The sequence below is a fragment of the Panthera pardus genome, unplaced genomic scaffold (genome assembly GCF_024362965.1).
Source record: "Panthera pardus isolate Hobbes unplaced genomic scaffold, ASM2436296v1 HiC_scaffold_2, whole genome shotgun sequence".
Classification (NCBI taxonomy): Eukaryota; Metazoa; Chordata; class Mammalia; order Carnivora; family Felidae; genus Panthera; species Panthera pardus.
This window is the reverse complement of record NW_026526765.1, coordinates 50,441,203-50,452,406: the sequence shown is the minus strand read 5'-3', so window position 1 is coordinate 50,452,406 and position 11,204 is coordinate 50,441,203. Positions and strand designations below refer to the sequence as shown.

The following is an 11,204-nucleotide window of genomic DNA, read 5'->3' as shown; positions in this document are numbered from 1 at the left end:
GTTTCGCCAAAGTCGGAGGTGGGTCAGTGGTGTTGCGCTGGCTTCCCGGGGGGTGCTGAGACCTTCGTAGGACTCTGCCGTAGGACTCGTGTGGCTGTGTCATGTTCCGGATGAGGGCTAAAAGGTGACCTTTGATGACTGATGACTTTAGACTTCCTCCTTGGCATCAGGGGCTACCTGCACTAGTGATTTTAGGAGCCTAAACATCTACCCATTTTATCCAGTGTAAGCGTAAATTGAGGACCGTCAGGAATGGGAAGGGGCAAGCCTAAATCGCTCAGAAAACCAAGGCAGCGAATCTCAGTATGAGAGCTGCCATCGAGGTTACTCCAGTATAGAATTTTGCCTCCACCTGCCCATCCCCGCCCCCACTCCATTTTTCCCTCTGAATGCGAGGTAAGCCGTTTACAAACCCTGACAAAAGAACTGTAGATTTTAATGGAAATTCAGAGCAGTTCCAATCTGATTCATACAATGAACTCCCAACGTGCATCACTTGATGTTAGGCAGGAGGAAACAAAAAAAATAAATTGCCACTAGATTGTTGTATATGGTGCCAAGCAAAACTTAAAATTTTGAAAAGGAAGGGAAAATGAGAATATTGGCCTCACATAAGCACCAGTCTTTGAATTATGTATTTTTTTTCCTTCTAATTGGCAGTGATGTAACTGATTCAGGTTTCCCTTTTGGCTGTGACCAAGAGAAGCAAAGAACCAAGTTTTGTGTCCTAACAATTTTTTAGTTAAGGCAAACACTATTTTACGTTCGCCTTACCTCTCTCTTTTGGTAATTTTTATTGCACTAGTAATGCATGAAAAGTCTCTCATTTTTAAAAATGAAACATTTTCAATAAAAGGAAAAAACTATATACCCTCTTTCTTTAAAAAAAAAAAGGGGGGGGCAGGGGCAGAGAGAGGAAAGGAAAACCCCAAATTAAAAGAATTTGTACAAGAATCAGACATTAACAGTCCAGCCAAAGAGATGGTCAGAAACCAGGGATTGAACTCTAGAATGAATTACAGTTTTCTTTCAACCCAGTCTGTACCTTGTTCATGTGCTAACCAGTTGCTTGGCCACTTTATATTTTTTTGCTGTTATTAGAGAAGCTTGTTTTTGTTCATCATAAGTGTCAACTAAAGCATTTTAAAGTTTAATTCTAAGCAACAGGAATCATAAAGAGATTCTTCTTTTTAATAGTAAAATAGCCATTAAACGAAAGGTCTGATAAGTTTGGTGTTCCCCGAGTGTGGATAATTTAATAATTCCTAATTGTTGAACAGTGGCATTTCTCAGAGAATAATGGTAGCAAACTATTTTGGACAGAGTCCATCTAACAGATGATTTGCCTATATGTCAGTTCTTCCAAGTCCATTTCTATTAAGGTAAACATTCATGAAATCAAAAATTATGTTAATAAATGAGCTGGATTCCTGGTAACTGGGAATAAATACAAAATGGACTTTTAAAAAGTGCTCATAGCAACTCACAAGTGCCATTAGGAAGTGAATAATTAAACTTCTGCCTCTTGTTGCTCACTAGACCCTCTCTTCTAATGTACTTGTGCCTCACTCATAATTCGTTGAAGCAACTAGAGGCCTGGGAATTCCGAGAGTTTCAGTAGGTTGTTGGGTCTAAGATACTAAAAGAAACATGGAACCAATTTCATAAAATCTGATGTTAAACTGCTGATAACATTGTGATCGTGTTTGGATTGTGAGACTAAACGACATTGCTGCCCCCCAGCCAGACATCCACTACCACCTTGCTTTTACCTCCATGTTCCCCTGACCTGTTTACTTCCTTCCCCTTTCTCTCATGCCATTTTCTTTCTCTCCCCCCCAGTTGAAAAATACTTCCCTTCTTTCTTTCTTGTTTTCTTTCTTTTAAATTTTAGTTACTACAGCGCTTTATTTCTCTCATCTAGAATCTGTTCCCTTGACCTTTCTCTGACTGCAGTCAGTGTGCTGAAAATGGTCAGAATCTGGCCCATATGGCAGACTCCACAGTATCTTAACTTGGCCCGGCAAGTTTACTTTCTCTATTTAGGTTGCTTTTCCAAATGGCAACTGAAAACCACAACTGTCTTTAAACCTCAGATCTTCCAGTTTACATCCTGTTCTTGGCAGATGACTTTCTCTTATATTTTTGATAAGAAAATAGAAGGTCTCAAAAAGGAATTGCTTCAACTTCAGACCTCTGACTCTATAAACTAAATTATATCTGTACTTGTCTTTGCCCCTTTTGCTTCTATTTCAATGTGGTAGTTTCCTTCCACCTGAAGCCAACCCTTATACTTGTGCTCTGGCTCCTTCCTTCTCAGCTTTCTTTAATTCTGTTATCCTCTCTCACACCTATATTTTTAACCTTTCTCTCTACTGGTTCATTTCCATCAATGATAAACATGCTTTGTTATCTTGCCATCAAGATACCTTTCCTTTCACAGCTGAGAATTTCAAAAAAATTTTCTTTAATGTTTATTTATTTTTGAGAGAGAGGTGGAGTGCAAGCAGGGGAGGGACAGAGAGAGACAGAATCAGAAGGAGGCTCCAGGCTCTGAGCTGTCCCACAAACCGTGAGATCATGACCTGAGCCAAAGTCGGAAGCTTAACCAACTGAGCCACCCCGGCAGCCCTGCTGAGTATTTCAAACATTGTTTATATTTGTGTAAACTTGACACAAACTGTAATTGTGTATTTATCTCAAAAAAATTGTTTAGTGACAGTCTGTCACTATATTGTAAGCTTTGTGAGGAAACAGACCATATCTGATTAATTCACCATTATATTTTTGGAGTCTAGCATTGATGTTGGCTAAAGCAGGTAATCAAATATTTGCTGAATGGATGAATATTAATGAAGAAAACATCAAGTAATGAGAGCTTGTTATACAATAATACATATTATGCATAGAATACTGCATATCCATGAATGATGATAATTTGTATATGACTCTAGATGCACGGGAAAGTTCTGACATACACACCGAAATGTTAACAGTTCACGGCACCATAGGATGCACTCAGTATCTGTTAAATGAGTGAATTAAAATTCTCTCTTGATGGCATCATAGAGGAAGTGATTTTCATCTTGTTTATATTTTTCTATATTTGGATTTTGAAATGCAATAACTTTGCATTTTTTAAAAAATTCAAATAAGAGATATATCCTTAACACATAATTTTATGCCTATCTTTGCAAGTCTTTTCTATGCTGTAGACGTATACCCATTTGTATGCACAGTTTATGTGTAATTAAAAAAATAATTACAGATTTACAGGCAGTTGCAAAAAGGGAGATCATGTGCACCCTTCACTGAGTTTTTTTTCCAATGATTATGTCTTACACAGCTATACTGCAGTATCAAAACACTAACATTGGTACTTGTGTTTACATATAATTCTATGCCATATGTTACATGTACAGATTCACATAACCACTACAGTCAAGATACGGAACTCTTCCATCACCACAAAGATATCCTTGTGCTGCCCTTTGTACCCACCCACACCCCCATTCCTCCTCCCATTCCTAACCCTTGGTCACTAATTCGTTTCCCATCTTTATGCTTTTTGTCATTTCTAGAATGTTATGTAAATGGAGTCATACAATATATGCCTTTTTTAAGAATGTTCATTTATTTATTTTGAGAGAGAGAGTGAGCATGAAGGGGGAAGGGGAAGAGAGAAAGGGAGAGAGAAGAATTCCAAGCAGTCTCTGCCCTGCCAGTGCAGAGCTCGACTTGGGGCTTAAACTCACGAACCATGAGATCATGACCTGAGCCAAAATCAAGAGTCAGATGCTTAACAGACTGAAACACCTAGGCGCCCCAAACATATGTCTTTAGAAATTTTTTTTTTTTCATTCACCATAAGACACTTGAGACCTATTCAAACTATTGTTTGTAGCAACTCCCTTTTGTGGCTGAGTAGAATACCCTGGCATGGATTTACCACAATTTGTCTATTTATTCACCAGTTTGGAAATTTTGGGTTTTTTTTTTTTTTTCAGTTTTTGGCTTTTACAAACAAAATAGACCATTTATAGGTAATGTAATTACTGATATGTTAAAGCTTCAGTCTGCCAATTTATTGTTTGCTGTTCCTTCTGCTTTTGGTTTTTCTGTTTTCTTTTTCATGTCTTTCAGCTGGTTACTTGAACACGATTTTACAAGTCCATTTTGATTTGTCTGTAATGTTTTCAAGTATATCTTTTTGTATAAATTTTCAGTGGTTGCTCTAGGTATTACATTATGTATACATAACTTATCACAGCCTACTGGAGATGGCATTTTATTAGTTTGAGTGAAATATAAAAACCTTAACTCCATCTGAGTTTCTTTACTCTCCCCAGTTTGTAACTTTTTTTAAGTTTGTTTATTTATTTTGAGAGAGAGCACGTATGCAAATGTGCATGCATGGGAGCAGGTGAGGGGTGGAGAGAGTGAGAGAGAATCCCAAGCAGGCTACGTGCTGTCAGTGCAGAGCCCAATGTGGGGCTTTATCTCACAAACATGAGATCATGACAAGCCGAAATCAAGAGTCAGACGCTTAACTGACTGAGCCACCCAAACACCCCCAGAAATTTTTTCTTTAAATACTTCTTCAGGTCTACCCTCTTTCTCCTCTCCTCCCAGGACTCTAGTGGCACAAATGTTAGATCTTTTAGTATAGCTCACAGGTCCTCAAGACTGTTAATTTTTTTTAAAATCCATTTTCTTTTTATTGTTCAGATTGGGTCACTTCTATTATATATCTTCAGGTTTACTGATTCTTCTGTACTCCTCTATTCTTCTGTTGAGCCCATCCACTAATTTAAAAAGTTTTTTACTTTAGGACATTGTAATCTTTCAGTTCTAAAATGTCTATCTGTCTTTTCTTTATGTCTTTCATTTCTTTGCTGAAACTTTTTGTTTCAAGCATGTTCATAATTGTTTATTGAATCATTTTTAATGCTGGCTGTTTTAAAATCCTTATCAAGTAATTCCAACATCTGTGTTCTCTCAGTGCTGGCATCTGTTGTCTTTCTCATCCAAATTGAGATTTTCCTGGTTGTTAGTATGAAAAGTACCTTTCTACTGTATCCTGAACATTTGGGGTATTACATTATGACACTCTGGATCTTATTTAAATCTTCTGTTTTATCAGGCCTTCTCTGACACCACAGAGTGGGGTTACGGGGATGCCACCCTATAACTTCCTGGTCAGGGTATAAGTTCATATCCCCATTAGGCATTCTTTGTCACCCCATGTGACGAAGGGGTGTATAGGAGTGGGAGTTCAGGTTCTCCACCAGACTTCAACTGAAAGCCACCATAGTTGGGAGGTAGAAGGATGCCTCATCGCTACTCCCCACATGGCCTCCACTGACATTATGGGAGATGGGGTTGGGGGAGGACCACATTTCCATTAGAAGATGGTAAAAGTTCTGGCTTCCCACTCAGCTTTCTCTGACACTACCCTGGTAGAGGGTTGGGGTACCTCATTATAGTCTGGCATGAGTGAAAGTCTACATTTCCCACTGGGCTATTGCCCAGGGGTGGGGGTGGGACCACCACTTTTTCTGATACTTGGTTGGTGTATGGCAGTATGTTGGGCGTCTCCAAGAATATTCTCATGTTCAGTGATACAGCAGGAGTACTCACAGGACTCAATGTATAGTTGTATTCCTCAATGATATTTTCAGTAAATGTTACAAAGCATAATCAGCAAAGGAAAATTTTTGTGGAGTGAAGTCTAGAGGAAACCAGGCACAAGATTCTAAGAGTTCTCCCCCAGTAGAATTGCCCAGGATGCACTTAATTTTTCCATCAGTGAATTGTGAGAATGGGTATAACGTGTTGTCTTCTGGGGAAGTTCATCAGAAACTCAGTGCCCAAGGTTTTTTGGTCTGGTCATATAGGTACCCACTGCTTAGCACCAATTCCAGACCCTCAAAAGGAAAGCAGATGTACAGTTTAAACCCTATCATTTGCATGAACAGTCAAGGCACAGTGAAGCATCTGTATCATTTTAGGAAAGTTTAATAATCGGTGTCGGGAACTGATTTTATCAGTGAAGTTCCCAGAGGCTAGCCAAAGGCCCACCTTGCAAGCAGGACGTTCTATGGCTCAGGCCTCTCAATGTTAACCTTTTTCTGCATGAGTGGTTATTAACTGAATGTTTCTTTCTTGCTAGGCTCTTCCTTTCCTGGTGCTTTGTCTAGAGAGAGCAGGCTTTTGGGGCCTTTTTTGTGTCTGAGCTTGCTGGCATTTCTAGGTTGCCTGCATCTCCAGCACCCGGTCTGAGAAATATGAAGCAAAAAGAAAACCCAGGGAATTCACTGCCATGTCTTTCAAGGTAACTAGCCAATCTGCCTTTTCTCCATCTTTTCAGAGTTTTCATGTATTTGTGTCATAATTCCATCCAGGGTTTTTAGTTGTACTTAGCAGGAGGGATGGGGAGAAGTGCAGCTACTCCACCTCGTCCCAGACCTGGAAGTCTCTGCATTACTTTTATAATTAGGAAAAAAGTGAATTTTAAAATTTTCATTGTGTTCATTGAAAACAAAATATGTATATTACATAGATTTAATTGATTTTATTGAATTAAGAACACTTAACCTGAGATCTATCCTCTTAAAAAAAGTACCATATGGTATTGTTAACTATGGGCACAAAGTTGTATGGTAGATCCCTGGAACTTAGTTTTAAGCCTGAAATTGGTAGGCTTAGTTTAAATAGAGGGTCAAGGGGTACCTGGGTGGCTCAGTCAGTTAAGTAAGTGTCTGACTCTCTGATCCACTCAGCTCATGACCTCACGGTTTTGTGAGTTTGAGCCCTGCATCGAGCTCTGTGCTGACAGTGCAGAGCCTGCTTGGGATTCTCTCTGTCTCTCTCTCTCCCCCTCTCTCTGCCCCTCCCCTGCTCATGCTGTCTCTGTCTCTCTCAAAATAAGTAAATAAACTTAAAAATAAATAAATAAATAAGTAAATGGTCTAGAAATTACCAACTATAGGGGAAAAAAATCATGACTTGATTGCACTTATTCTAATAGTAAAGTTTATTTCTCCCAATAATGAAAATAATGTGTATTCATTATAGAAAATCGATTTTACTTTATTTAGTAAATGGAATGAAAATGTTAAAGTCAATAAAAATTACAGGGTGACAGAAGATCCAGATTCATTTAACTTTGCCATCATTTTATAGGGAAAATATCAAGAGGAGAAATTTTCCTATAGTTGAAACAGGCCTCCATAGATGGCCCTAGAGCCAGTTTTCCAGGCCCAGTGTTAACTGCAAAACTCGTGCTTCTTGTATATTTCCAAAGTTGTGCATTGGAGGTTGTATCTTTTCAGTTGTGGGAGAAATAATTACAAATGTTCCTATCCACAAATTCTAGACTAATGAACTATTTCTGAAATGAAAATTTTAGTATAATATATTGCTAACTAATCAACATTCAATTTGAAATCTTAAACAAGAACATCAAATTGTTATTATGTTGCAGCATTTCACATTATAATGGCAATTTCATTTATTTGTTTTCTTTATCCATGGTGACTCATAAGTGGATAAATTAATATCTCCCATTCTTTAAGAAATATTAATGAAATGTCTAGACTGTTACAATTTAAACATTTACAGCATGACAAAGCAAGCTTTGATCACCAACAAGCTATCTGTAATGAATAGGCTACCATTATTTTATTCATTATATTTCCAGTTGTGAGGAAACATTTCTTTAGCAATGTGTTTATGTCCAAAGAGCATTAGATAGGGTTCTAATGCAGCCTTGCCTAAAATTATCGTCCTCAAGGTGATCAATTTCTCCTGACCTCAGTCCCTGTTTATAAAAATGAGTTTACTGAATAATCAAAAGATTTTTTTTAATTCTATATTTCAGAATCTCTAGGGTTTCATTCAGTAGTTCCCAAATAACAGCGTGTAGACCTGTGACATAGTTTCCATCAGTTTTCCACTTGCAAAATGACAAATAAAAAGATCATGTAGTACATTGGAAAAATCATGTTCTTTCTTTTTATTGAAAACTAGTATTGCCTCTCTCTTGTTCACATTTATCTTTGCTGGAATTTCCAGAGCTTCATTATTCACATTGAAATAAACTTCACAGAGAATTTACATTTAGTACTTAGAATTTCATTGATAATGTGAAAGTGGTACTGTTTTTGATGCTGTATAAATATTACTTCAGATGATTTGTTTTGAAATAGTTTTCCTGATTTTAAATAACGGAAACTTAATCAGGCTGGGTTGAGCCAAAAAGATGGGGCTGGGGAGGAAGGGAGGCATCAGGAGGGCATGGTACCTGACCTAGGGAATTCGTTGAATGTTGTTGAAACAGGAGCCAAGGCAAGCTTAAGGTCCTTAACAATAAATCTACAGACCTTATTTACCCCTAGAGTACTGCTATGAATATGACTCTGACTCCCAGTCTGTCACTCAGCTCCAAATCCCCAAGTCCTGAGATCCACTCATACTGGCCTAACTAGGTCACATTGATTCTGGACCCATCAACTCCTCAAAGTGCATCAGGTTCTGCCTGAGCCTGCCCCTGTCTCCTGGGGAGGGTTCTTAGAGAAGAGGCCTCTCTGTAAGGCCAAGCAGCCACTCCTCAGGTGTCCTCTACATTGACAGTTAATGGTGTTAATTCTCTTCCTGACAGCTCTCAATATTACTTTTTCTCTTCTTAACATTTTAGCTAATTCAGTGTTCATTTATCCGCTCTTTTGTTTAACGATAATCACATCTTATCAATAAACAAGTCATTCATTTTCTTTTTATCCATCCATGTCGCAGCTCTTCAGATTTACATTAACTTTAAATTTTGCCACCTACAAATTTATTTTATGCCATCACTATTACTAGCCTTTATAAGAAGTATTAAACAGTTCCAAATTAGTTCATGGTTCTCAAATATTGAAATGTTTCATAATTTAAATATGAATCCATTAATTTTTTTCTTAAACTTGCTCCCTCTGGATTTGATTACATTTTAAGAACTCCAATTATGACACTAGTCAAGATTATTATTCTCCTTTTGGTATAGTGAATCTAACCTGTAACTTTTTTCTCTTCACTGCTTTCCACCATAATATTTCTAATTGGCAGTAATCATGATAGCAGCTGTTATTTATTCATGCAAGCACCATAGATGTGTTATTTCATTTAATTCTCACAACAGCCTTATGGATGTTAGGTTAAAATTTTTTTGTCCCAAAACACAAAAAAGGGCAAACTCTGCATTCTGCATTTGGCCCATGGTTTGAGAAAATCATTGGCAGCAGTCTGTTTAAAACTAGAATCTGTTGCTTGGTGCTCTACCTCTGACCTTGGTTTAACTCAATTTCTGCTTCCTCAACAGGGCTGGGGAATGCAGCTTCAGGACTCCAATAGCATATCACTGGCATTGCTTTTTACATGTATTGATTTGTATTTCCAATCAATGATTAGCACATCTGATGTCTGATACCATTCCCTCCAGAGGTCTTCTGTGACAACTGATATGGACATGATACTTTGACGACAATGTTACCGGGGAGTTTAAGTTAAACAATTGAAATACTATCTTCAGACTATCTAGAAACAGAGAAAATGACATTCACTTTTAAATAAATTTATAAACACTATCTTAAAAATTACAGTTCTGCTGAGCTTCCATTTGAGCAATTGTGTAATCACATAATGACAGGAGAAAGACTAAAGAAGAGCAAATTGAAAAATAGTTTAGGAGACAAAATTATTATGTTTTCCTGGATCAGTAGAAGAGACTTGTTTAATAGCAATATCAAAAATAATATACTTTTTGTAGAAATTGAATAAAATGGAAGCAATTTACTAACAAAACTCCTATTTATGTGATGTATATTTATGAAACATTGTCCTGAGAACTGTAATTCTATAATGTTTCCATTTGAGCACTTGTATACCACTTAACTAATAGCAATAAAACTAAAAAGAGAAAACACTGAAAATTATTTTATTAGGCAAAATTCTTGCTGTGTTCCTGAATTATTTTAGTGGACTTGTCAACAACGACAAAAATACTGTAAAAAACATACCTACAAATAGAATAAAATGGAAACAATTTCCTTTTAAGAATCATGTTTAAATAATATACAGTAATAAAACAGTGTCTTAAGAATTATAATTCCATCTTCCATTTGAGGCATGGAATGATCACTTAATAGCAGTGAAACTAGGAGAAAATATCAAAAGTTATGTTAGGAGAAAGCAAAAATGCACTTTTCTTATGATTCTGGTTTTTAGAAATAGGCTCATTACAAGGCTAGATCAATTCTGAAGGTGCCTCACTTCTGTTTTAATGTTGTGTGAACAGAAAAACCAAAATCCAGCACTTGTTTAGAGATGTTTCTTGTTGCCAATGAAGAATGTGCTAGGCCAAGGACATCCCTCTGTGGAAAAGATTCTTGAGAGGTCCAAACTGGTTTTCCAGAGAAAAGAACATGACAGGAGTTTCTCTTGTCAGGAACTATTTCCTGGGACCCATCTGTGCTATCTGACCTTTGACAGGAGGATGACTTAGAACAACAGAGCCCAGGGTCAGCTGCCTTCCATTCAGGTGAGAGGATTGAATCTGGCATAATTAAATGACCAAGGTCATCCATGGTGTCATTCCTATTGGCCTGTATTTCTGCAAGTGCATGTCTTAGAGTTGTCAAAAGGAGGTCTTGAGGATCCTCCAGCACGGAGAGCACCAGAACAACTTGTCTTGCTGGTGTGGAGGAAATGCTGTGTCAGGATGCAGTCAGCCTGAGGACTGTGGTCCACACAGGCACAAGATCCTGGATCTTCAAGCCATCCCAACTTAATGGACCTCTTTCCTTGTACCAGGGAGTTTCAGCAGCTCCTGAGCCTCTGCCAAATGCCCATTTTGGGACACCAGGGACATAAAGATACTTTTTGCAAAGTCGAGATTTAAATTCTTCCTAAATCACTTATTTCTCTGAAGTATGGATTTTATTTTCTTACCAACGTTTTTTTCAGCCAACAGATACCTCACCAAATATAAGCCTTTTTCCCTCATGATAATTGATAATCAAAGACCCAATGGTTCTTTCTGATTTTCTTTTTTTTTTTTATTTTTTTTTAATGTTTATTTATTTTTGAGACAGAGCATGAACAGGGGAGGGTCAGAGAGAGAGGGAGACACAGAATCTGAAACAGGCTCCGGGCTCCAAGCTGTC

The 11,204-nt window shown here is 37.6% G+C and overlaps 1 long non-coding RNA gene across 1 annotated transcript; it reads left to right on the top strand.

Annotated features, from left to right (window-relative positions):
* The first annotated feature begins 1 nt into the window (after nucleotide 1).
* LOC109257571 (uncharacterized) lies at nucleotides 2–9,974 on the top strand. Its single transcript, XR_002076026.2, has 3 exons — nucleotides 2–124; nucleotides 6,173–6,334; nucleotides 9,362–9,974. It is a non-coding gene; the product is annotated as an uncharacterized LOC109257571 (long non-coding RNA).
* The last annotated feature ends 1,230 nt before the right edge of the window (nucleotides 9,975–11,204 follow it).